Source organism: Lynx canadensis, chromosome D4 (genome assembly GCF_007474595.2).
Source record: "Lynx canadensis isolate LIC74 chromosome D4, mLynCan4.pri.v2, whole genome shotgun sequence".
NCBI classification, from domain to species: domain Eukaryota; kingdom Metazoa; phylum Chordata; class Mammalia; order Carnivora; family Felidae; genus Lynx; species Lynx canadensis.
The window spans coordinates 41,363,748-41,388,636 of record NC_044315.2 but is presented as its reverse complement, the minus strand read 5'-3'; the positions used below and the strand labels follow the sequence as shown (position 1 = coordinate 41,388,636).

Sequence of the window (24,889 nt, the reverse complement as noted above, 5' to 3'; positions counted from 1 at the left end):
TCAGGATATTTATTATGTTTATCTATAATATGTATGACATAGAAATAGTTTGGTATTTAGGGATAAAACAGAAGTGACTCCCTTTCTTTTTTTTTTTTTTTTTTTTTAATTTTTTTTTTCAACGTTTATTTATTTTTGGGACAGAGAGAGACAGAGCATGAACGGGCGAGGGGCAGAGAGAGAGGGAGACACAGAATCGGAAACAGGCTCCAGGCTCTGAGCCATCAGCCCAGAGCCCGACGCGGGGCTCGAACTCACGGACCGCGAGATCGTGACCTGGCTGAAGTCGGACGCTTAACCGACTGCGCCACCCAGGCGCCCCGTGACTCCCTTTCTTAAGAACTTGTCATTCTCAAATAAATACAACTTAAAATGAGTGGGAAGCAGGGAACAATAAAAATAAAACCAAATCTATTTGTTTTAAGTTTATTTATTTTGATAGAGACAGAGCACAAGTGGGGGAGGGACAGAGAGAGAGAATCCCAAGCAGGCTGTGCACTTGGGACTCCATCTCATGAACTGGGACATGATGACCTGAGTCAAAATCAAGATTTGGACACTTATTGACTGAGCCACCCAGATGCCCCAAGCCAAACCTAGTTTTTATACCTCTCCATTCAGTCATGACTGAGGAACCATGGGAATAGTTAGAGTAGCAGGAAGGCCAAATAAGGGATTCAGGACTTAATGACGAGATGGAGGAATGAGGGAGGAAGAACACTATGAAGAACAAATAACGCTGATCTTTCTGGCAGTCCTACAGAAAAGCCCTTCCCCACACTAGGCTGAATTAAGAACCAGAATAGAAATCTGCTTGATGGCATAAATTCTGTAAGTTGCATTTCCTAGCTACAACTTTAGGTGTCTAATCTTTGTAGCCATGCATGTACATTTACTGCCTGTGACACAAGTAAAGAAGTAGGAGACTACCACATTTCTCTAAAGATACAAGATTAAAGTTCAGTCTTACTCTTTGCAAGCTGTACCTAGTTTGTGCACTGATTCTGTATCCTCATATTTAGTTTGTCTTCCAGTTGCAGAGTTTTTACCTTGGAGTAGCTCATGTTTACATTTTACCTTTATACCTTGAAGCTCCTGCTTCATCTCTCCTCAATGAAGCTGTCTCTTTTTCTCTGAGACTGGGTTTAGATATATGTTCTCCGTGTGGTATAGCACCCTATGTGTATCCAGTGTACTTTAAATTGCTCATTTACTTACCTTACAGGCTAAGTTTCTTGAGGGCACTGTCTTACAGTATCTTTATCTGCAGTTCTGGCTCAGAGTGGGCACTTAGAAAATATTTGTTTAACTAATGATTTCACTTCTGAAACTTTTACTATAAAAGCTCTTTGAACCTATGAGTGGTAGCTGTGAAAGGCCCCCTGGGGTGCCGTCTTTTTTCCAGCCAATCAGTGATTAGAGTTAGCTAGCTGAGACTGTACATCAAACAGCATCTCATTCCATAGCCTGCACTGAGCTTTTTCATTTCACAGAACAGTGTTCTAGGCACCAAAGGAGCATACAAAACTCTCAGTCCTTTTCTGTATAGACTAAAGTTAGGTTGATGATGTATGATATTTAGGAAGCATACGTGCATGATAAAAACTCGTACTTTGTTATATAAACCTAGAGTTTTGAGGAGATTTGGAGTATATTCCAACTCATGCGTGTCATACAGAAGTGGAAATAAAGTTTGAATTTTGCCTCTTTCGAGTTCACATGCTAGTGGATGACAGATTTGGAAGTAATACCTCAGTTTTTTAGGTCTTCCTGACTCCCTCCTCCTGTCGGATTCTCTTTTTACCACATCAGCTTCTGTATGAAGTGGTGAGGGCATACCTAAACATAAACTGCATGTCTGGATCCACACATTGTTTAGATCAGAAACGTATTTTCTTTCAATGCTTATTTTGTCTAAGATAAGGATTAGTACACATAATAATAGCTTTTATTTACCATTTACTTATGTGTCTGGCTTTGTGTGAGGCTCTTTAGACAAATTATCTGTAATATAAAAAAAAAAAAAAACCCACATAGAAAGTAGTGTCATTCTGTTGTTACAAATGAAGAATTGGTGGCTCAGAGAAGATCAACACCTTGCACAAGTCCGCGTGGTTAGTGAGGATTACCCTTAAGGAAAATGGAGGATAAGGGTAGATTTAGTTAATCACAAGCTTTCTGCTCTTCTCTTGCCTGCCTTCCCATGGTATGAATTAGTTGCCTCAACTTAAAGTTTTGCTCACTATAAACAGTGCTTTGTGGTCAGTCCTGGCACTGTGGCTGCCAGTCCCACCATGCGGCTTTTGGAAGCCAGGGAGTAGATAGATAATGGTAATAAGACTAAGTTGGGGGTAGCACGAACCCTGTCTTACTGATTTAAAAACTGCTTTCACACTAACCTTCCATGGGAGCCAAATTTCATTTCCTTGTTTTGTGACTTTTTAAAAAGGTATCAAGTTTTGTTAATTTACAAATTAGATCACTAGCACTTGTGACCAGAATATTATGGGGCTTTCCGTATGAAAGTCTTAACTGCCTCGAAAGGGTAGGAAAACATTCCATTTGATATGAAGAAGTCTTAAAAGGAACATCAGCTGATAGTGAAAGCATCTATGTGTCATATATGAGTGCACTGTGCTGTGTTCAAGTAAATTTGTTAGCTTCTCTACATATTATTTTTAACAAGACTAGTAAGGTATGATAACAAAAATACTGTCTTATTATTATCTTTTGCCTTGAAAATGTATTCCATAAGGATATAATAAAATTACTGAGGCGCCCGTGTGGCTCAGTCAGTTAAGCACCTGACTTCGGCTCAGGTCATGATCTCGGGGTCCATGAGTTCGAGCCCCATGTTGGGCTCTGTGCTGATAGCATTTGAATTCTGTGTCTCCCTTTCTGCCCCCCATGCCTCTCATGACCTCCGCTCATGCTCAGTCTCTCTCTCTCAGAAATAAACATTAAGAGAAAATATAATAAAATTGTTGATTTACTTCTAAGTGTAACCTTTATCACAGCTCCGTGTGTTCAGACCTGAGCCACCTATCAAAGTGGAAATGGAAAAAACAAAAAAACAAACAAAAGTTGAAACAGTTATAACCAAGTTTAGAAGTGTGGAGTGGGTCCTGTGTTGCCTTTAAATGGCATCTCACAGGAACACTGCCCCCTTTCCTCTATATTCCTTTATTATTGTCTCCATCCCTTGGAGCACCTGGGTGGCTCAGTTGGTTAAGTGCCAACTCTTGGTTTTGGCTCAGGTGATGATCTCATGGCTGTGATGTCATGAGATTGAGCCCCACATTGGGTGTTGCAATGAGTGTGGAGCTTGCTTGAGATTCTTTCTCTCCTGCTCCCTCTGCCCCTCCCCTGCTCACACGTTGCATGCTCGCTATAAATAAATAAATACATACATAAATACACAAATAAATAAATAAAAGTCCATCCCTCCTTATTTTCTCATTTTTTTTTTACCTCTGAGGTTTTTACTTTTATCCATTTTAAAAACTGAATACCTATTTATTTCCCCCCAAATCCATTCTTCACAGTCTGCTAGAGTGATTTTTCTCTTTTAAATTATTATTACCTTTCAAGAGAATCCCTTTTAAAAATATTTTTCTCAGTTCTCTCAAATTTTGGTCTTTTGTACATTGCTTTATTCACTGTTCTAAATACACATGTAAACTAGTTTATAAGTAATCAGTTCTCTTACTTAGGACCCCAAACTTGCTCATCATTGAAGTTGGAAGCCCTCTCTTCCATTCTATGAATGGATCTTCTGAATGGCTGGTTTAAAAAAAGATCGTTCTTGAAAGGTTGGACTAACTCCTTATTAAATTTCACCCAAGTATATCACTGTGTACCCTGAATTGTAAAAATACTAATTTTCATGGCTCCGTTCTACTCTGGCACTTTAATATACTCCTATATCATATTTTTTGAAATTCTCACTTAGGTTCCTTCTCTGACAGTAAGAAAAACTTTAATTCAATTCATCTTACATGTTAAATAAGGAAAAAAAACTTATGTAGCACTTGATATTTCATGGTAGTCATGGGACAGAAATGAAGATTTCAAAATTTTGAGGCAGCAAGCCTAGTGGTTTAAGAGTCCAGATAGTAGACTAGATTTGGCAGGAGTCAGAATCCTGCATCAGCTTTGGGAAGGTTAGTTTTTGTCTCTGTGCTTTGTTTTTCTTACCTATAAAATATACCATATACCCTCCTAATAGAGGAACATTTAGGATCAAATAAATTATTCTGTGTGGAGTGTTTAGAATAGTGCTTGGTATATGGTAAGTGCATGGGAAGTGTTGGCCAGTATTACTATCAAACTCTGTGGACAGGATATAAAATATGCAAAGAAAATAATATATTCTTAAACACACTATTTTAAGTAGGACACTTCCTCTCTTCATTCTTATTTATTTCTAGTGAATTTGGTACTTCTTGTATTGATGGAGCCTGTTCAGCTTGTTTTAACAAAGCAGTTGAAGTCTTAAGTGTGCTGTTTTTAAAATAATGATTTGTTTTTTGACATATATGAGAGGATGTTTTATGAAGTCTGTATTGAAGGAGATATGTCCATTAAGAAAATTTATTCTCTATTTTTATAATTCCCAGGAATGAGGGGATTTGTTTGGTATAGTAACCATATTAGTTTAACTAAAACAAACACATAAAAACAGACTGACATCCAGAAATATATTTGTCTTTTGTTTTACAAGGTCTATTTGTTTATTAAGGTAAAATGCATATAATTAAAATCCACCACTTACAGTGTACAATTCAGTGGCTTTCAGAACAGTCACAATGTTGTGCAGTTATCGACGCTATCTTACAAGATCTTTTTACTTGAAAAGGATTTATATTTAAGGAAAGTCATGCAGCTTTTTAAAAACAAACATAGTAGTTAAGTGTTTCATAAAATTAAAGCATTAGAATACAATGAAAATTAACAGTATTGCTGCTTTTGTAAAAAATGTTTTTAAAGAAATGTGCAGGTTTGGGGAGTGAAATAAAGACTGAGAGAAGTTAAGATAGAACCTAGATAGCTACTTTTAATGTTACATTTCATTGAATAAGCAAGAAAATTATTAATGCTTTTAAAATCATGAACTAATTTGAACAAGATAAAAGAAACTATTTTGTCAACATCCAACTCAAACTTGAGACATTTAATATTATTTCTATAAGATTTTATTTAGAATGCAAACTCAAAATGATTTTTGCTAGAATTTATATAACCTTTGTATCTTTTTACATTTGATTTGAGTAAGGAAAAATTAACAATTTGTATGAAAATTTTAAACATGTTATAGTCACAGAATAGTTCGTACAAGATGTTTTTTTTTTTGTTTGTTTTTTTTTTTTTTTTCAACGTTTATTTATTTTTGGGACAGAGAGAGACAGAGCATGAACAGGGGAGGGGCAGAGAGAGAGGGAGACACAGAATCGGAAACAGGCTCCAGGCTCTGAGCCATCAGCCCAGAGCCCGACGCGGGGCTCGAACTCACGGACCGCGAGATCGTGACCTGGCTGAAGTCGGACGCTTAACCGACTGCGCCACCCAGGCGCCCCTCGTACAAGATGTTTTATAGGACATCTAATTTGTTGGAGCTTGAGAGAAAGGTTTTTAAGAAAACCTAAACAAAAGAATTTTAAAGAAAAAAATTACATCTTTTAATGCTTTAAGAAACTCAGCTGAGATTATGAGCAGGAACACTAATGGGAGATTTGAGGTATTGGCTATGAAGCTCACTTCAGATACTACCGAATAACCTCATGTTATTGCCAGATGTCATAGTACTTCCATCCTCTTATATTCTTTTGTCCACACTGAAGCATCTTGAACAAAAGAGGATGTTCTGGTTATTTGCTATCTCTGTTATAAAAAAATGTTTGAGATCTGCTTATTGCTGATAATATTTATTTGTACTGTGGATACTTAATGTTTCCAAATGATACCCTTCAACCAAGCAATTCTGTACATGCACAACAGAGTATGACTTTTAAAGTGGACTGTGCAAGACAAACCTGACTGTTAAATGTTTGACAAGTATTTACATGGGTAGTATTTAATAAATTTACATTTGTTTTTAAATTCACATTTTAAAGAATATGAAATCAAAAATTTTTAACAGATTGCAAGTTTTCTTCTATAATACTAGCATTCTGTCTGATGCTGAGGGGAAGTAAATTTTGCTTTTAGCCCTGTCACAACCCACGCACCTGGATGTAGTGCTGGATTAGAGCCTCAGTCTTGACTTTGCATTGAAAGTGGGAACATTCCTGTTTGCAATGCCTGATTTCATCCTTTCCTGGACTAAGGAGTAGGATTGCTTTTGCTTCTTGATTTAATCAAATCTAATACTAGTTGGACAATTGGAGGCATAAAGGGCAACCATCAACAGCTTTTCAAAACATAGAATGCTATTCCAAAACGATATTCCAGTAATGAAATTTATTAGTGCTTCCCAAAAGTTTTAGTGGGTGACCCGTAGAATGCTCTTAATACATGCAGTGAGGCAGCTCCTTCTATTTCTAAAGTTCATCATTTTGTTAGGTAATATTATATATCATAATAGTATAGGGAGTGAAGGAATAAGATAGAGGAGAGAAGGAGTTGAAATGAAGATTGGGAAGCATTAAATGATAAAAATCCACCTTCCTGGATGCAGTTAATACAGAAATGTAAAAATGTTCCCATCTGTCTAAGCCATCATTTCTGATGTAGTCCCTGGAGGAAGTGGCTGAAAAGTCATTTCCACCTAATGGGTTGTTAGGTTGCTTCTGTACAGTAAGTTGGTGGTTGCAGCCCACTTCCTCTAAGACAAAGGACTGTGTCTCTAAAACCCCATCACAACTGACACTAATTGGCATTGCTGTCGGCCCCGAGCTGTGAAAGCAGGCCTGCGTGGGCATACAGTGGGGCGCGCTGTTGTGTGTGTGTGGCACCAAGGGGAGGACTTTTTCTCAGATTTTGCTAGTGGGTACGTATATTCTGCTTTTACTTTTCTGACCCCTGTTCTGGCAGTTTATATCATCTTCAGCATTGTTATTTGACTTGGGGAAAAATTCGATGAAAGGCCCTTTGCTGAGCACTGTGTCATTGGAAGGTATCCTCACCTTTTATAGTGTTGGGGCTTCCAAATGTTATCACTTATGTGTGAAAATCTCTCTATTAAGTAATTAAAATTATCAGTAGTAAACATAGTTAATAGACCACCTTTTACCTCATATTTTTATGCATCTAATAAACTAACATTTTTGTTTTCTCATTTTCTTAAATGAGGAGCCAGAAGAGGGCATATCAGTCTTTCAAAAATCAGTTTGGGAGCCATTTGGCCCAATTCACTTACAATTACTGTAAATTAGGAGAGGAACCTGCTTTGTATTCATAAAGGTCTGGAGCCAAAGGATTCAGTTGCTGCAAGGGGTTTGGAATGACCAAAAAAAAAAAAAAAAAAAAAGAAAGAAAGAAAGAAATGAAAGCAGATTAGCACGCTATCCTTAGAAATTTTTAAGTATGTCAAAACTTGATTGCTGTATGTGTTCCAGACTTTGATGATTATGTACAAGGGAGGGGCCTGGGAAGCGTAGAGAAGGATAACTGAGCAGTTATATTGGAGGGGCACTTTCCTATACATTACTTTTCAAAATGTGCAGATATTACCTGACTTCCATTTATAGTGAAGTGAACTGCAGTCATTGCCAGTTGTAGGCAAACTCTCTTTCTTAAATGCATATTGAAAAATTGGTGAGTGGTGGCAGGAGGGAGGAAGGGAATTACTAAGGGAATTGATTAGTCATATGAATCATTCATGTCTCTTCCCTGCATCCATTTAAAATGCAAACGGATAGCCATTTAGGCACCCAGACCCTGGCCCTTTTCTAGCTTTCTCTTTCCCCCTCCATCAGTTTCAGGCTCAGGGGTATGTAGTGGGATCTTGCTTCAACAGTTGGCTTGGACCACAGCTCCCTGTGAAAGGCTCTGCTTTCTAACATTGGAAAAGCTCATGAGGACTTCCTCAGGAAACTGCTTAACTTCTCTCACAGTATCCAGAGGGACGTGAAACAAGTTTGGGGTTTCCCTTGGCCCCTGAAGTCCTTCAAGCAGAGAATCACCTTGCATTTATGTCGTTTATTTAGTTCTCAGCACGGTTCCATGCCTGTTTTGGGCACCATACTAATATAGACTGTTACAGGGCTGAAACTAGGGTGAGGCCACTGAGGTGCCAAGGGTGCAAAATTCTAAGGGTGCACAATCCTCTCAAGATTGTGCTTCGTTGAGATGCTAATTCATTAATTCTGGAGTGTGGTCCTGGAAGCCTGTACTTCCGCAGAGTGCTATGGATGATTCTTACAGTATCTGTTCTGTTTTATATCTAATAGATAAGGGCTTTGTTTTGCTTTGTTTTTTAAAGAGGTGGAAGCATTTGGCTAATAGCAAAAGAGGATGGAGATAGTACTCAGAAACTTTTCTCAACACATTGATAAATCTCACCTTCATTGTACAGACTCCCCTTGCTTTATCTATAGTGTCTAAATAATAAAAGAAAAGATGCACCTACACGATTTTCTGTGATTCCAAATGAAAGCAAGAAGTAGTTTCACATTGGAGATATGATTAGCACACATTTTAGACTTCTCACCCCCTGTCCACTTTATATTCTTTGTTCTCTCAAAAAGGTAACGTACTTGACATCTGTGCAGAGTCTTAAGTTATTAACTTTTCCCATATAATCTAATAGCCTCATGCACAAACAAGCTTTAGTAGCTGATACAACACTGCCACTTTATACCACTTTTGGCACCAGAGGATTTTTCCTCATCCTCATTAACTTTTTAAAATCAAGCAAGATTAGTTTGGGGGAATAAATCTCTATTTTTTAATGTTTTGTTTTATTTATTTAGAGAGTGAGTGAGTGCTCATGAGTGGGGGAGGGGCAGAGAAAGAGGGAGAGAGAATACCAAGCAGGCTTCATGCTCAGCACAGAGGCCAACATGGGGCTCGATCTCATAGCTGTGAGATCATGACCTGAGCTGAAATCAAGAGTGAGATGACCAATCAACTGAGCCACCCAGGCACCTTGAGAAATCTCTGTTTCAGTGAATTGACAGAATCAAAAATTTTTGCATGGAAGTAAATATTGAAAATGTTTTGGCAGTTAGAATATGGCTAAATAAGCATTATGTAGTCTAACTCTAAAATTTGTTAATATCTAGATAAAAGGTAAAAAGTTGAATCTATCTGTAGAGTAGTAGTCTAAAGGAAAACAATACTGTGCACATACCTACCAATTTAAAATTCTATCACTCCTACTTTACTTCTATCCAAGGCATATCGTCTGGTAGCTGTGCTTTGTTGTTAACTTGAACACAGGTAATATATTTTACAATTAAAACAATAGCCTCAGATTTACTGGATATGATCAAACACAAAATATTAAAACATGTTCACTGCCAGTTCTGTGGATATTCCGATAATATTTCAGTTAAATCATATGAATTGTGCTTTCTTGATCTATTTATGGTTCACCCAAGTGGAATGGACTAATTGTCCAAATAGTGTAGGAAATAGTTACCTTATAATACTGTGAAGTACTTGGCAGAAATATAGTTTATACTCTGTTTTCTTGGGTTCTGTTTGTTTTTGTTTGGCAGTGATGTCCAGTTTCATGAACAGCAATGTCTGTGGTCTGTGGTCATCTACTTACGGTCCCTCTGGAATTATTCAAACTACATAATGTAGGCTAGGCATAGGCTTTCGATATATTAGGGTTCTGAATGTGGGTGACTGATAAATGTAGTAAAACTTTGTTGGTTGCTACTGTCTTCCTTTATCATTCTTTGTAGACCACCAAAGCTAGTTTGTGTGTATTTGATCATCCAATAATGTATTCACTTGTCTAAGGGTAATCATAGTGAAGAGGTGGAGACACCGTAACATATGGAAATACCTTCTGAATCAGTAAAGAAAAATTGAAATGTATCAAAGTGTTAAACATCTTAATATATTACCTCTTTTTCATGTATTGCTTACCTATTAACCAGTATCCTGTAATACTCTGAGCATTTCATTCCTTTCCAGAGCAAGAGCACAGATTGAGAAGGTTTCATCTGTGCAGGGAATTCAAATTGACTCCCTCACCCTACTTTTTACCTTTACTGGAAGACAAATCGAGGGAGGTGTTCATTTGGAGATGTTAAATGGGTATGGGTGTGTGTGTGTGTGTGTGTGTGTGTGTGTGTGCGCGCGCGCGCCTGTCATTGAAGGGCAGTTGTATGTAGGCTTTCGTTGACAGCTATCACTGCATCTTGCAGCAAGGGAATTAGAATTTTCAATTTATACTTCTTATTCTTCGACCCTAAGAAAGTTGTAAATTACTACAGCACAACTTATGATTTAACCCTTCAAATCATTTGAATATGGTTGATGTTAAACTCCTATCCCTGATCACTTTGCATTCAGAATTTAGTTGGGAGGGAGCAGATGATATGTTGGTGTTTCACAACTTCTGGCCTTGTCTTTGGAGTAACAGAGTTTTAGCACATGAAAGCACAAATGCTTCGTGTGGACAGATCACATACATTTTAGAAGTGTTGCTCTTTAATGCTCAGTTGTGTTTGTATAGTGTGAATTGATTCTTCAGAGGCTGAAGTTTTACATGTAGCTGTCCTAGAGGCATACTCCTATTAATTTATTCATATTAAAGCCACAACATGGTATTTTTAGTAACACTTGGATCAAGGAAGAACAGGGGCAGCTGCAAAAAAACTGACTTTAAAAAAATATATTTTGGCGTTTGGCTTTTTAAAAAATGGGCAGTAAGCTATCTCATTGCCAGATAGAAGCAGTAGATATTATTGCCCAAGGATATATATATTGTGTGTGACAGAGGTAGTGCCTGGCTCATGAACTTTGACGAGTTTGATTTTCTTTTTTTTGATTTCAGGTACTATGTATGTGTATCTGCATGTGAAGTGTGTGTGTGTCAACTTTGGCAGCAGAACGATGGTGATGGTAGAGTAGAAGAAGGTATCTCTATAATGATAGACCTAAAGTTAGAATGTTACTAATATTGCCTCGAATACTAGCTAGGTATGCATCATCAAAAGAAGATGCTTTTTTCTAGGATATCTAAAACCTGTCTTCCCTCTAATGACTAGTGGAGTCTACCACAGCCAAGCTGACTGAGAATGTTAACCTCTTGTCACTGTTGCCTGAATTTGGATGATCAGGAAATTATTTCTGTACAACAGCTTGCATATTTTGGTAGTGTATTCTATATGTTTTATGCATTATGTGAATTTTATGGTGTCTATTTTCAGATAGGTATCCCTGCAATTAGTAGATGCTATTCATTCACAGACATTTTAGCAGATTTATTTATTTGTTTGTTTATTAAAATTCTCAAGGTATTACACATGTTATGTCTACTGAAAAGCTTTCTCTGCTTTTGTTTTTTTCCTTAGTATGCCAATACTTAGAAACATGATTTTAATGTAAATTATATATTGATAGCTTCTTAGCATTCTATCAGATTGAAATTTCTTAGAAAGTTATGCAACGAAAGATTTGACAGATAAATGTAAAGTGTCTAGCAAGTGATATGAATAGTAACTGAGATTTTACTTCATTTTTGTTGGCTTTCTGTGCTATTATTAATATTAGAATATGTGGTTCCTGGTCTGTGCAGGTATGTACGAGGGTCTTTTTTGTCAAGGGGTTATGCCTGCCTATACCGAGAGACAAATTATTGCTTTGGAATCCTTAATTATTTAATAAAGAGATTCTATGAGATCTCAAAATACAGATATAATACCTAAAACTAGAGGGGATAAAATAGGAAAACCAGACACATGAAAGAATATCATCTTTATGTAAGAGATGAATTATGATATTCAAAATCACATCTAGCTTTATAGAAAAAAAGGAGTAGATTTATTCTATACACTAAGATTATAGGGAAAATGACATGAAAGCACATACTGATAAAGCTTGTGCCTTCTGGTGTATAAAGCAAATATCTAAATATATGTCTGTTTGTGTCCATATACAGAGTTAAAGGACAGTTTTCCATGAAATAATGCATTCCTTTAGAATTGCTGTACATTTTCATAATTTTTAAAACATTCCTATTGTAACCTACATCAAAAGGGCAGCCAGGGTTTTTTGTGTCTGACTATACATATGCATTATAAAAAAGTGAGTCTACTGTAATTACCAGTTTGCAGAGCGAATTCCTGCAGGGTTTGTACTCTCCCCATTAGTAAAAGAGATAAGTTGAAATGTATTAAAATTTCACTGTACAACTGGGAGTTTTTGTTCACAGTAAATGTGTTAATGTTTCTTCATTGCTTGACTGTTTGTGTTTAAATTTAGGCAGCGTGCCCAACAGGGACAAAATTATAGGATAAAGCTATGTATAAAAGAAAATCCTTCTGAGAGCACCAATAAGGCTCTTTTTAAAAATAAGCAGTTACATATAATAGTACATGGCTGTAGCCACAGAGAAAAGTTTTATCTGTCTATTTCAGAATTATTGGAATTTTTCTTTCCCTTGTGTAAAGGTTAAGAGGACTGAGTTTATGTCAATAGCTAATACACTTTGATGTAAAAACATCTATTATTTTATTCAGTGTTACTCCTGTAAAAAGAAAAAAGATTCCTTTTTGTTGTCCTTATGATGAAGAGAGGCTAATAGCATTTTGAGAGAGAAGTGATAGATCACATTTTCTTCCCTGGGAAAGGAATTCTTTCTTGTTAAGAATTCTAATTACAGCCTGTTATATTTTTTGGAGCATTTTTCTCTGCTTTTCTTCATTGCCATGAACTTAGTAAATACATTTATTCACATAGATAGACTTACATTAAAAAAAATTAATCTGCAACCACTATCACGTGTAGTGTGAGTACATAATGAAATCCACAAATAGAGGATAAGGCTAGTATTTCTCTGTAGTGTAGAGTGGGCAGGAGTTGAAGTTATCTGTAAACACCGACTATATACCCTTTAGCCAGCCCGCTCCTCTCTCTCTTAAATGTGGAAAATGTATTGTAGTTCCTACTGTTTGCCTTTTATATTTTTTTTGTCTGCTTTTCCATACATGAAGATGAAAGAATTTGCCAGTATCCATGTGCCATCTCCATGGCCTCATACCACAGACCCACAATACAGACTATGTAAAGAAGCAAAAATAAAATATAATTCCTCATCTTTGAATGTTGCTATCAGTGTTTTGTAGTCTACGTACTGATAATGTATATGGGTATGCAGAGAGATACGGGGAGGGGGTGGGGATGCATGTGTATGTGTATGTTTTCATTTGTTTGGATTCATACATCCAAGTACCCATAGGAAAATATGAGAAGCTCCATGAATATTTCCTGTTGTATATTAGCTTTCCATCATAAAATGTATTTTTCCCCTTAAAATACGTTGGTTCACCAGAGAGAGAGATACATTTAATTCTTCCTCCTCTACACTGTTCTTTAAAAAGTAAATTTTTAACTGATAGACCTTGAAGTCCTTTAGAGCTATTACTTTCTTTTGGCTAATTCGTACAAAGGCACCATATGAAAATTGGATTTTTGATCTGATGGAGTGATTTTTGAGTTCTTATGAACCATTTATAGTCTATCAAGTAAATCCTTCTTAGTTCACGGATTATTGACCCAATGGACCATATTAGCTGCTTCGAAGCTGTTATAGCCCATTATGTTGATTCAGCTGACACACATGTGAACCCAGTCCACATGCCCAAGATGACATTAACATTGTTCTGGAAGACTCCCTTTTTTTCCACAAGGCTTTCTATTTATTTCTTAATTTTTAAGAGTTAGCTCAGAGTTCCTGACAGCCATTGCATACGTTTCTCCATTTGCTCAGTAATGTTGAAGCATTTGTTAGCAGCTAGATGGTCTGCTTTTCGCCATCTTTCTCTATAAGTATATGTCTCTCTTTTGTCTTTTAACCAACTAATCCTTACAAGAAAAAAGAGAATAATGTTTTTTCAATACTCTAGGGCACGTTTTACCCTCAGATGCTTATAGATTCCATAGAAATTTGTGAGGTTTCTCTGAGCATTGGAATGTAGCTCTTTGAATTTGAGAAAACTACCTTTTAGAAGAAATGATAACGTTGTATTTGTGTTTTTAAAAAATGTATTACCTGAGAGGTTTCACTTGAAAAATTCTGGTGACTCTAGCCAGTGGTAAAATCAAGATGTGCCTTTAGTGATTTATATGAAGCTCTAATGAAGCCAGTCCAGGTCTCAGCACGGACCCCTAGGGAATCTGTGACCTAACATAAATAACGTATAAGAGGGCATGTAGACTGTTCATCATCTCATTATTATTATTTGTAATGGGTATGATTCCTGAGGTGATATCTGCTCTTGGGCAAAAGAGACACATTCTTTCATAATCAGACATAATTATGATGTACAGTTATATATGCACAATGGAAAGTATTAAAATGTTTATTGAGATACACTCCTTATTTATGGGCAATCCCAAGACATGTAGAAATAAGGTGATACAAAATAAACCAAGTGTTCTTAACAATACCTTGTGTCACTTTTTTTAGATTTTGGCCTTTCTTAGTATAACCATTTAAAAACTCTACAAAAAGCTGCTCAGAGTTGCTTTCTCTGTCTAAAATGTACCATTTTGTAGAAAATCCTAGTATAAATTAACTGCTTACTTAGCAGTTTACCCCACCTTTTTAAGTTGCTTAAACCTTTACCCACACCTCTCCCTTTGAGTGTAGTTTTGTCCACATCTCTTACTTCATTTTAAACTCCTGTTGTAACTGAAAAAAATGTATATCTGAGGAAATCTCACTGTGGATGGAGGGTAGCAAGGGGGATTATTTCGCTTCTTGCCTTTCATGCACAGGCAGAGTGGAAAGAGCCCTGGATTACTAGATGTGGCCATTTAAGGACACCTCAGAGTCTCATTTTCTGCTGTTTGAAAAATCTCTAATTTGGGGGATTTTGATGATTAAATATGAGAATGTATTTGAAATATTATGCAAGCTTCATAGCACTGTACAAACGTAGGATATTATTAGTCTCACGAAGGCTGCCTCAATTGGCCTGGGTAATCAGAGTTGTCATCTGAAATGATACACTCTAAAATGCAACAACTTGTCTCCCTTGTTGCTTCACTGGGATAAATTCTTTTCACAAACCTAGAGGAGTAAATTTAGTTTTAAAAGGTCACCCACCTTTTATGTTCTTGCTTGGTAAATGGATTGATTACTGTGCTTGGCATTTGAAATAAGGTGGCTAGCTCCTTTTGTAGAGGATCAAGATTTAGAGGTACTCCTTCCTTGAAGGAGTCCTTCCCACTCTGCCTGGCAAGGAGAGGCATCATCAAGTCAGGATGATGTCTTACATTTGGGCACAACTAGGGATAAGTCTTGGGTTATTCCTGCACCTCTTTGCTTGGTCACCAAAATCTGAGATCATCATGCAAATCATCGTTCCTGGGATTGAAGCTGCTTCTGAAATACTGGAACTCAGGCTTTCTCTTGTCTTGCTTCTTGCCTAATGAGGAAGTATTTCTTTGTAAAGTGCTTAAAGGTTTATAAATCTTCTTGCATCTCATTATCAATCCCTTCCTTATTAATGTCTTCCCCATCATATTATATTAGTAATTGTTTTCATGAATGCCACCGAGAAATGTAATCACATTACCACCTTTCAAATTGCATTAGTGAAAATGAATAAAATGTATATCAATGGAATACAAAATCGCTGATTCAACATTAAGGTGAAATGAGATGAGTATTGCTTAGCATTCATGTGATATCAGAGGTGCTTTGGCTCCTTATATAAAGTTACGCATTCTGGTAAATGTAGACAGAGTTTAGTTAAAATGGGTTACTTTGTATGGCGAGCTAATCCCTTATTTTCAATAGATGATAGGTATGTTCATTGAAAGAGTATTTCCTTTCTAATTATCACAGCTGCCTGTGTGAGTAGTCTGTAAAATGTGTAAGCATACAGGCAGTAAATGGAATATCTTAATTGTTAACTGTTAGGTAAGAAAATAAAATGTTTCTGCCCAAATTGAAATGCCTTTTCATTTCCTGTTTCTCTAATATTACTAATTGCCTAACAAAATAGCTTGTATTACCATAGGCCTAATTTAATTGGGGGGAAAAAAACATAACACATGCACTCCAAAGCCTGCATGTGCTTTGATGCCATAGAAGCATGGATATTTTCCTTATATAATTGGCTATATCCCGCTGTTGATTTTTACTCTGAACTCCTAAATTATTTAAATGGGGTCTTCCTCATGTCGATTGATAGTAGGTTGTGGTCGTAAGGTAATGACTACAGATGCTCATTGGATCCATGTCTGTGAAAATTTATGTGCCTGTGTATATGTCTCTTTCTCCCTGTTTGTGTTTATATATTCACACAAAGTCATGGAAACATTAACACTCATGTGTAAACATTTACTCAGAAGCTTATGGTTTCCCCTCTTTGCTCCCTCCCCCTAAACCAAATTTGCTTCATGACTTTTGCTGAAGTAACTTTTTCATGACAATAAATTGAGGAATATTTTTGCTAGTATATATGACAGAATTCATCATTATCAGTTTTTAACAAATTCTCTTAGTTGTTTTAGTATCCTGATATTAGTATGTGAACATAACTGAGAATCACCTTCCCGGCCCCCCCCAGTCTGTTGAAGAATGTCCTAGATTTTCCTGATGGAAAAATAGCAGTGGACTTAGAAAATAATTGCCAGTTTTTAAATGGATATATTAAGTTTTAATATTTTCAAAGCAGAAGGTATTTTCAAATTTAAGCAACAGTGAAATTTTTTCATTTGCTTTCTGTTTATCCACTCATTCAGCATTTGTATATTGAAGACCTACTAGGTTAAAGAAGAGTGTTCCATTACATTATGTATGCTATCTTACGAGTTAAGTAACACCTTATGAGGGAATGCTATCTTATGAGTTAAATAACACCACCAGTAGAAACCAGAGGATGCAGTGAGTTTTGTCCCTCATCCCTCTTAAATAACTCTAGTGAGATAGAGTTCATATACCATACATTCTACCATTTAAAGTATACCATTAAATAGATTTTAGAATATTCACAGCTGGGCACAACCATCATCAGATTCATTCTGGCACATTTTTATTACCTCAAAAAATCCTTTAGCTACCCCTGCAAGCCCTAAGTAACCACTAACTACTTTCTGTCTTTATGGATTTTTATGTTCTGAACATTTCGTATGAATGGAACCCTATATATGTGGTCTTGTGAATGGTTTCTTTTACTTAACATAATGTTTTCAAGGTTCATCTGTGTTGTACTATATATCAGTATTCCTTTTGATGGCCAAATAATATTTCATCATATGAATATGCCATATTTTTTTTATTGATTTTGCCACTTGATGGAGGGATCATAGCTTAAAATTTTTTTTTAATTTTTTTAATGTTTATTTAGTTTTGAGAGAGAAAGCGAGCGGGAGAGGGGCAGGCAGGGAGAGAGGAAGACACAGAATCTGAAGCAGGCTCCAGGCTCCAAGCTGTCAGCACAGAGCCTGACACGGGGCTTGAACTCATGGACTATGAGATCATGACCTGGGCCAAAGTCAGACGCTTAACTGACTGAGCCACCCAGGTACCCCTTAAAATTTTTTTTAAATGTTTATTCGATTTTGAGAGAAAGTGAGACACAGTGTGAGTGGAGACAGCAGAGAGGGAGACACAGAATCTGAAGCAGGTTCCAAGCTTGTAACTGTCAGCATAGAGCCCGATGTAGGACTCGAACTCACGAACCGTGAGGACCTGGACTGAAGTCAGGCGCTTAACCAGCTGAGCCACCCAGGTGTCCTGGGATCATAGCTTTTAAGAAAAACTCAAAGTTTAAAAATTCTGGATTTTAACAGTAAATGGTGTTGAAAGGCCGCTTTTCCCCAGTGAATCTCTTTCAATTATTTTGGAAGTGTTTATTGTGAAGATGATGTATTTCCTTGATCAATAATTTTATTCTCGTGGTGTTTTGTTGAAGTTTGACCATCTTTGAATTGTACAGCTTTTCATCTTGACCAGGTTTACATCGTTGGCATTTGGCCCTTGTAGTGAGTCTGGCCTTACTGTGTATTTTCAAATCCTCTGATTCAGCCACAAAATCTAGTTTTGAAGGCACCAAGAAGTTTCAGAGCCCAAAGGTACAACAAAATGATCTTTTGATCAGGTTGCTATTTCTTCGTATGATATTAAAAACATTGAGACAAATTTGAAGGAACATTTTATTGAAGGGTTAATTTTTCAATTTCAAATTTATCTTACCACCAAATATGATACATACATCTGCTGTAATTTTCCATTGTGAAATTTTGAATGGGTTTTGTTAAGCAGACAGCATTAGCTTCATTGCTTCTCATTTGCTGTTGTTACTGTTCTATTACAAGTAGTGGCATTTACGTGCAGTTCAACACTCTGTGGATCCTTAATTTTTATAGTACACCTTATATTAACTGATAATTTCTTTTTGTGAACTCTGTGAACATTGCACATTCAAACTCGGGTTTGTATTTTTCTGGTATAAATGCTGAAAACATACCCAGCTTGTTATAAATATAGATTTATATTAATAGTCTAATAGAGTTAGATAAGACTTCTAGGTTGTTATAAAATTTCTTTGTAGGATATTTAAAATCTTGCATCTTTTGGTCAGTGTTCAGTGTCTGTTCAGCTCATGCTGTATCTTGCTTTGCAAACAAGGATTGCAAAATCCTGTAGCAAAACAGGGGGATATACCTTTGCTTTAATCCTGTATGAGTTTTGTAATCAAGTAAAAGTCCATTTCTTGTGCTGTTGTCTAGTTCATATTGGCCCAGTAACTGTCCACCATGCAAAAAAAATTGAGTTTTCTTTGCTCAGACTGCAGTGTGTGTTGGACAAATTTAGGATACTGAGGAGTTCTAAGAGGCAGTGTCCTATAGATTTTCTAAGTGTTGGTTGACACTCATAGTACTTTTGTTTTATTTTATTTTATTTTAATTTAATTTAATTTAATTTTATTTTATTTTATTTTATTTGAGAGAGTGTGTGTACTCATGGGAAGGGGGAGAGAGAGAGAATGAATGAATGAATGAGTCCCAAGCAGGCTCCACACTTAGCAAGAAGCCTGACAGGGAGCTCGATCCCACACCCTGGGATCATTTGACCTGAGCCAAATTCAAGAGTCAAATGCTCAACCACCTGAGCCACCCAGGCATCCCTCAAAGTACTTTTTTGGAAAGTTGTTTCTTTTCCATTAGGTTTATGTATCAGCCGTGTGAAAATGAGAGGGGAAAAAACTGACCTGAAATTTGTACAGGAAGCTATTTTCTGACTTAGTCACCATTACTGTCATGTGAATTCTTTAGAATCTTTGTGACATTGCTATTGAAGTACTCTATTTGTCTTAGGTTTTCATATACAAGATTTATAAATGTGTGTGGAAGTCCCACTAATCTCTGTGCATCTTTTTGGCCATTCTCTTCATAATGCTTGGCAACCATTGCTTTGTAATTACTACAGTGTAGTCTGTGACATAATACTTGGCTTCCAGATTTGTGAACAGATAATTTTATTCCACATTTTTATTTATTTATTTTTAAGACCAAAGTCATTCAAGGATGATTTTCCTACTCAATAAAATGGTTCACTTGATCTCTGTCACCATGTGTACCTTTCTTTCTTGGACTTGTGTGTTCAGAGATGAATAACATGTAGTGATGACTTAATAAGAGTTCATGGTAACACAGACTATTTTGTAGCCTCATGGAGGATTGGCCAGTTTTACATATTTATATGTACATGTGACTTCCAAAGTAGAAAATTCCGTTTATTAAGAAATTTGTTGTTAAAAATAAAAAAGGTAAACCTTGTCACTTACAGCCATCATAGGCAATTAATTTGTATACTTAGAATCTACCCACCTGCATTTACAATAGAAACTGATAGGACAGAATGGATGCTATATTAATGACTAGCTCTTTCCATAATTCAGTTTTAATGTAGGTCACTTGAAGGGAGCTCCTGGCAAATAGTATTTCTTGTGGAAAGACAAAACCTAGAATTTAAATTTTTAATTTTTTGTTCACTTTGTATGATTACTGCTTCAGAACATACGTCTTATGTTTCTAATTGCCCCCTTGCCTTATTTTGCCTTTTGTTATTTTATATTAATATGTAACTTGTGTACATGTCCCCAGATAAGAAACGGCTAATAGATTTATTAATTAGACTTGTTTATAGTTCTTTTATGAGGTACACTAAATATTAGCTGAAGCAACCATCCATGTTTTCCTGAGAAATGTCATTTGGTGAGAAGATTGATGTTTAGCTCCCATATTCTTGCAGAGTTCAAGCCAGCTATGAGCATAATAAAGCTGAAGAGACTTCAGTTTTCGTGATAACAGAATCTTATTTGAATATGGCTTTGGAACTCATCCAGAATACTTTCAAATGCACTCTAATTTAATATTCAAATGTAAAAATGTTACTGCTCAAACTTTGATTAAATATTTTTATTCTAAATTGGCCTATTTTATTTTAGATATACTTTGAATGTCAATATTTATAATTTACTGGTTTAATTGTATGTTTTCTTCCTTTCTCTGTAGAGAATGGATATAAACTGATTAATAACTGGGAAATCACCCTGTCATTTAAGAGCCATGTAATATCCATATAAACATTTCTGATCCCTAATATTAAAAACAAATACTAATCACTGTCATGCTTATCTTAGAGGACTATAGTATGAATAATATAGCATCATGTATGTCAATCTATTCATTAAGACTATGTGTTAAACATTTTATAAAGCATTGGATAAATAGCACATTGGGAAGAATCATGGGAAATTCAAATATAATATATGGAAAGTTTCTTAGTGTCATAAATGGTTTCCATTTACTGAAACTTTTTACTGTTACTAGACACAGTGCCATGGGCCTTATAGTCATTATTTCATTTAAGTCCTTTGACACTTGTGATGTTATTGCTACTGTTAGAGATGAGGAAAAAGGCTCTGAGAATCATGTATTTCAAGTGCCTTTTGAGTACCTGTCATTTGCCAGTGTACGTTGTAATCTCAACAAACGTGTTCGACTGCCTTCGTGGAGCTTAAATTCTAGAAGGGAAGACAGATATTAATCAAGTATTCACACAGATGAATAAATATATTTATATGTAATAGATTATAGATAAGTTGCAGATAAATATTCACAACTGTCTTAAGTGCTATGACAGAAAAACCCCTTGTGAAACAGGAAACTAATGGGGAACTTGACTGGGAAATGAGGGCAGCTGCCCTTAGGAATAGAAGTAGTATTCGAGTTAAAATCTGAAAGATGAGCAAGAGTTAAGAGTGTACAGTGGGGTTGAATGGTGGGCAGATTGAAGGGCTCTGCCCAAAGATTGCCTGACTGAATGGGATTATAACTCAAGGTTCTCGGTCATATGGAGAGTTCACACAGACCTGGGTCGGCTTCCTGTGGCTTTATTAGTTCAGTGTCTTTAGGCAGGGTACTGAATTATCTCCACCTTAGTTTCCTCATTTGTGAAATAAAGGTAATGATAGTGCTAACCTCACGGTATTTTCTGAGGATTAAGAGAGCTAATGTTTGTAAAGTATGTGACATTAGTAAGTAGAAAATGGCAAATATCCAGTAAGTCTAGCTATTATTAATGATACTAGGTAATAGGTTACTGTTAAAAAATTTTAAATCTACCTTTGGAAGAAGAAAAGACAGAGAAATAAAAAGAGATGATTGCTTCTCTAGCCCTTTTGAGGGCTTCCTTCTCTTCTTAGGGTCTTTCCTCTACACCTACTGCCCACAAACTCTGTCAAGTCCCTGAACACAGGGACTCTGCCACCCGTTTCTTGCCACTTAACACAGTACTTGGCTCCAAAATAATGGTTTTTGCATAATGATAGTATTTGAAGCTCGAGGAGGGGATAGAATTGCCAAAATAAAAAATGAGAGAGCCTGGCCGTGGGAAGCACCTGTATTTATTTACAGTGGAGAGTGAGAAGTTGTTGCCAGTGAAACTAGGATTGTTGGTCTCTACAGCCCAGGAATGAAGGAAGAGTGCCGGAAGCTGCACTGAGGTCTCGGAAGACCAGGAGACTAGAAAAAGGGACCAAAATTCATGAGAACATTCCTTTTGGAGAAAGTTTCAGGAATGTGTGGGACAGAAACCAGATTGCAAAATTAAAATGTAGGTGGTTGTGCGGAAGTGGAAGCAGTAGGTGTTGGGTGCATGGATTTTTCTTTCAAGAAATCCATGGTAAAGGTAAGCAGAAAGAATAATTACTTTTAATAAGTTGCAGGCTTAAGAAAATTTATCATTGTTATTGTTCTGGGGATTTGTCAATGCTGATCATGTAAGAACTGAGAAAAGAAAAACAGAGCACTCCTGATGAGTCATGGAGGGGTTGATAACCTGAGATAGCCAGACCTGCATGAAGATCCCTGATATATAGGTGGGAACAGTCTGACTAAACTGTCTACTCCTTTCCTGGTGTCCCCTTTCTGCCACCTCATCGTCATCTCTGGATTTTCTATAGTTGAGAGTGCTCAGCAGTGAGTGGGAGGAATTCACATGTTGGCTGAATGAAGGAAGACGTGAATATGCTCACAAAAATGAAAGCTTATCCATTTCTGCTCTTCCCAGCTGTCTCCTTGTAAAGCATGTACATTTTTGAGGCTTAACTGCTTTTGATAATTTTATGATAATTTATTTTCTTTAAGTGTGGGTGAGTTGGCAAGTGATCACATTGGTTCTGTTTTGTTGTGAATAAATAGTATGTCAAAGTTTTATGCTGTTTCAAAAATGTTATTTAGAATAAAACTTCCTTTGAAGCCACAATAGTCTCTTACTCAAAATATTTATTTAGACCATATTGTTTAAATATATATAATTCCCTTAAGGAACAATTGTAGTCTATAAAAATCTGAATTTAAAACAAGTAGACCTTCTGGAATTCATAGAAATACAAAATGGATATTCCAGTGTTTAAGTGTTTATATACAAAAGGAGTTGAGGTGTTCCAATGTTTGTGTGTTTAGGTACAAAAAGAGTAGAATTCATAAAAAAAGGATGATGAACTTAATTCCCAAATGTGCCAGATGTATAAAGTTACTTAGGTAGAGAAAATATTTAAATCATAAGCTGGTTTAGAGCAAATGAATAAATGATTTAATCAGTGAATAAATAATTATACATAAAAATAAAGCAAATCTGTAGTCTCTTAATTTGTTCTGTCCTGAATGTAGCAATAATTAAAATTGACAAAAGTGTGCTTTAAACACAATATAAAATTAGGCTATTTTTGTAAAATAATTAAATATTAACAAAGTAATGATTTAAAACATGTATGTCTTTTATGCTGGAGTTAACATATAATCCTTGAGAAATCATTTTATTGGGGATTTTTAAATTTTGGTAAAGCAGAGGTGATTTTTTTTTGGTATGTTTTTGAAAGCTTTTATTAAAGCTGTTCAGATTACATGAATATTTTCATTTCAATGTGGTTGCCATATCTGAATTTATAATTAGATAGTTTGTGAAGTGCATTTTTTTTTTCTTTAGTAGAAACACCTCCCTCTAAACTAAACTGTTTTGTTTGGGTTTGGGTTTTTTGACCATATTACAGTCAAGTTGTGAGTTCATTAACTAATGAACATGTTATTTAAAGAAGCTCTTTCTAACCTGTTACATTCTGATATATTGCTCAGTCAGTAAACTATTGAAATTGAAATAAGAAACTTTGGGAGAAGTATTTCCTCATATAACCTACAAATATATATATTATTCTTGCTTAGTCAGCATTTCCTTTGGTGTTCCTATTTCTTATTAGTAATTCTTCAAATCACGATACATAAAGCAAAGTTTCACAACCTGGCTAATACATAATTGGACTGTTGACATTGGAAGACAAACCCTGAAATACCAGGCAGATTATACAATTGCGTGTTTCCCCAGTGGTAATGGAGCAGCAAATTAGAGGTGGAGGTGAACTAAGGAAGGAGTCTATCGTGAAGACAGACTCTTATTGCAAACCGAACAGGGAAAGTATAGATTTAATGTTCATTAGTGAAAGTGAAAAACTTTTCAAAATTGCCTGATAAGGGACAGTAAAACCTGTCCAGTTTTACTCTCTGTAAATGGAATTGGCCCAACAGTGTTGACAATATCTAAAATACTGTCTGTTATAAGTGAGACAGTTTATATAAAAATCCAAATGGAATATGAGCTCTAAGAATATGAGCATCTGGAAGCTGTGTAAGTGAGCATATCTTTCAGTTGTAGAACTGCAGTTTCAGGTAGTTGCAGCCTCTCCTCCAAACACCACTCCCCCACCCCAAATCAGTAAGCATTGATTGCATCTAAAGCTGTAGAGCCATCTTTTCCTGGCAGTTCAGATAGTTACAGTAGATTGTTAATCTGTGAATGATCGGACTAAGTCCCTTCTGTCTTCAGAATTTCCATGCAAATTAGAACTAAATATATGAGATAAATTTATTAAGTGTGGTCTAGGAGCACAAGGTCAGCTTTTGCACAAGTTTTAAGCACAGGTTTTTATCCATAAAAAGTTACACTTCATTTATGCTAATTTTCTGTGGATTCACTTTATAATATAAACTGGTAAAATGTTTTTAGAAAGTAATCGTAAAGAAAGTTTTTTGAGTGTCTTTTTCAGTTTTCTAAGATCCAGTTGGATTGTTACCAATATAAGATGTTTGCATAAATGGCTTTTCCTATTCCATATATGATCTAAAAACAAATTTAAACTTGGTTTCTTACATCACCATTAAAGTAAAAGGAATGTTGTTTTGTATTTTTCAA

General features: G+C 36.0%; 1 protein-coding gene across 1 annotated transcript in view; it reads left to right on the top strand.

The window, feature by feature from the left end:
* LOC115499845 (zinc finger protein basonuclin-2) overlaps positions 1-24,889 on the top strand; it is a 163,715-nt gene that overhangs the window by 111,633 nt on the left and 27,193 nt on the right. The window lies entirely within an intron of this gene.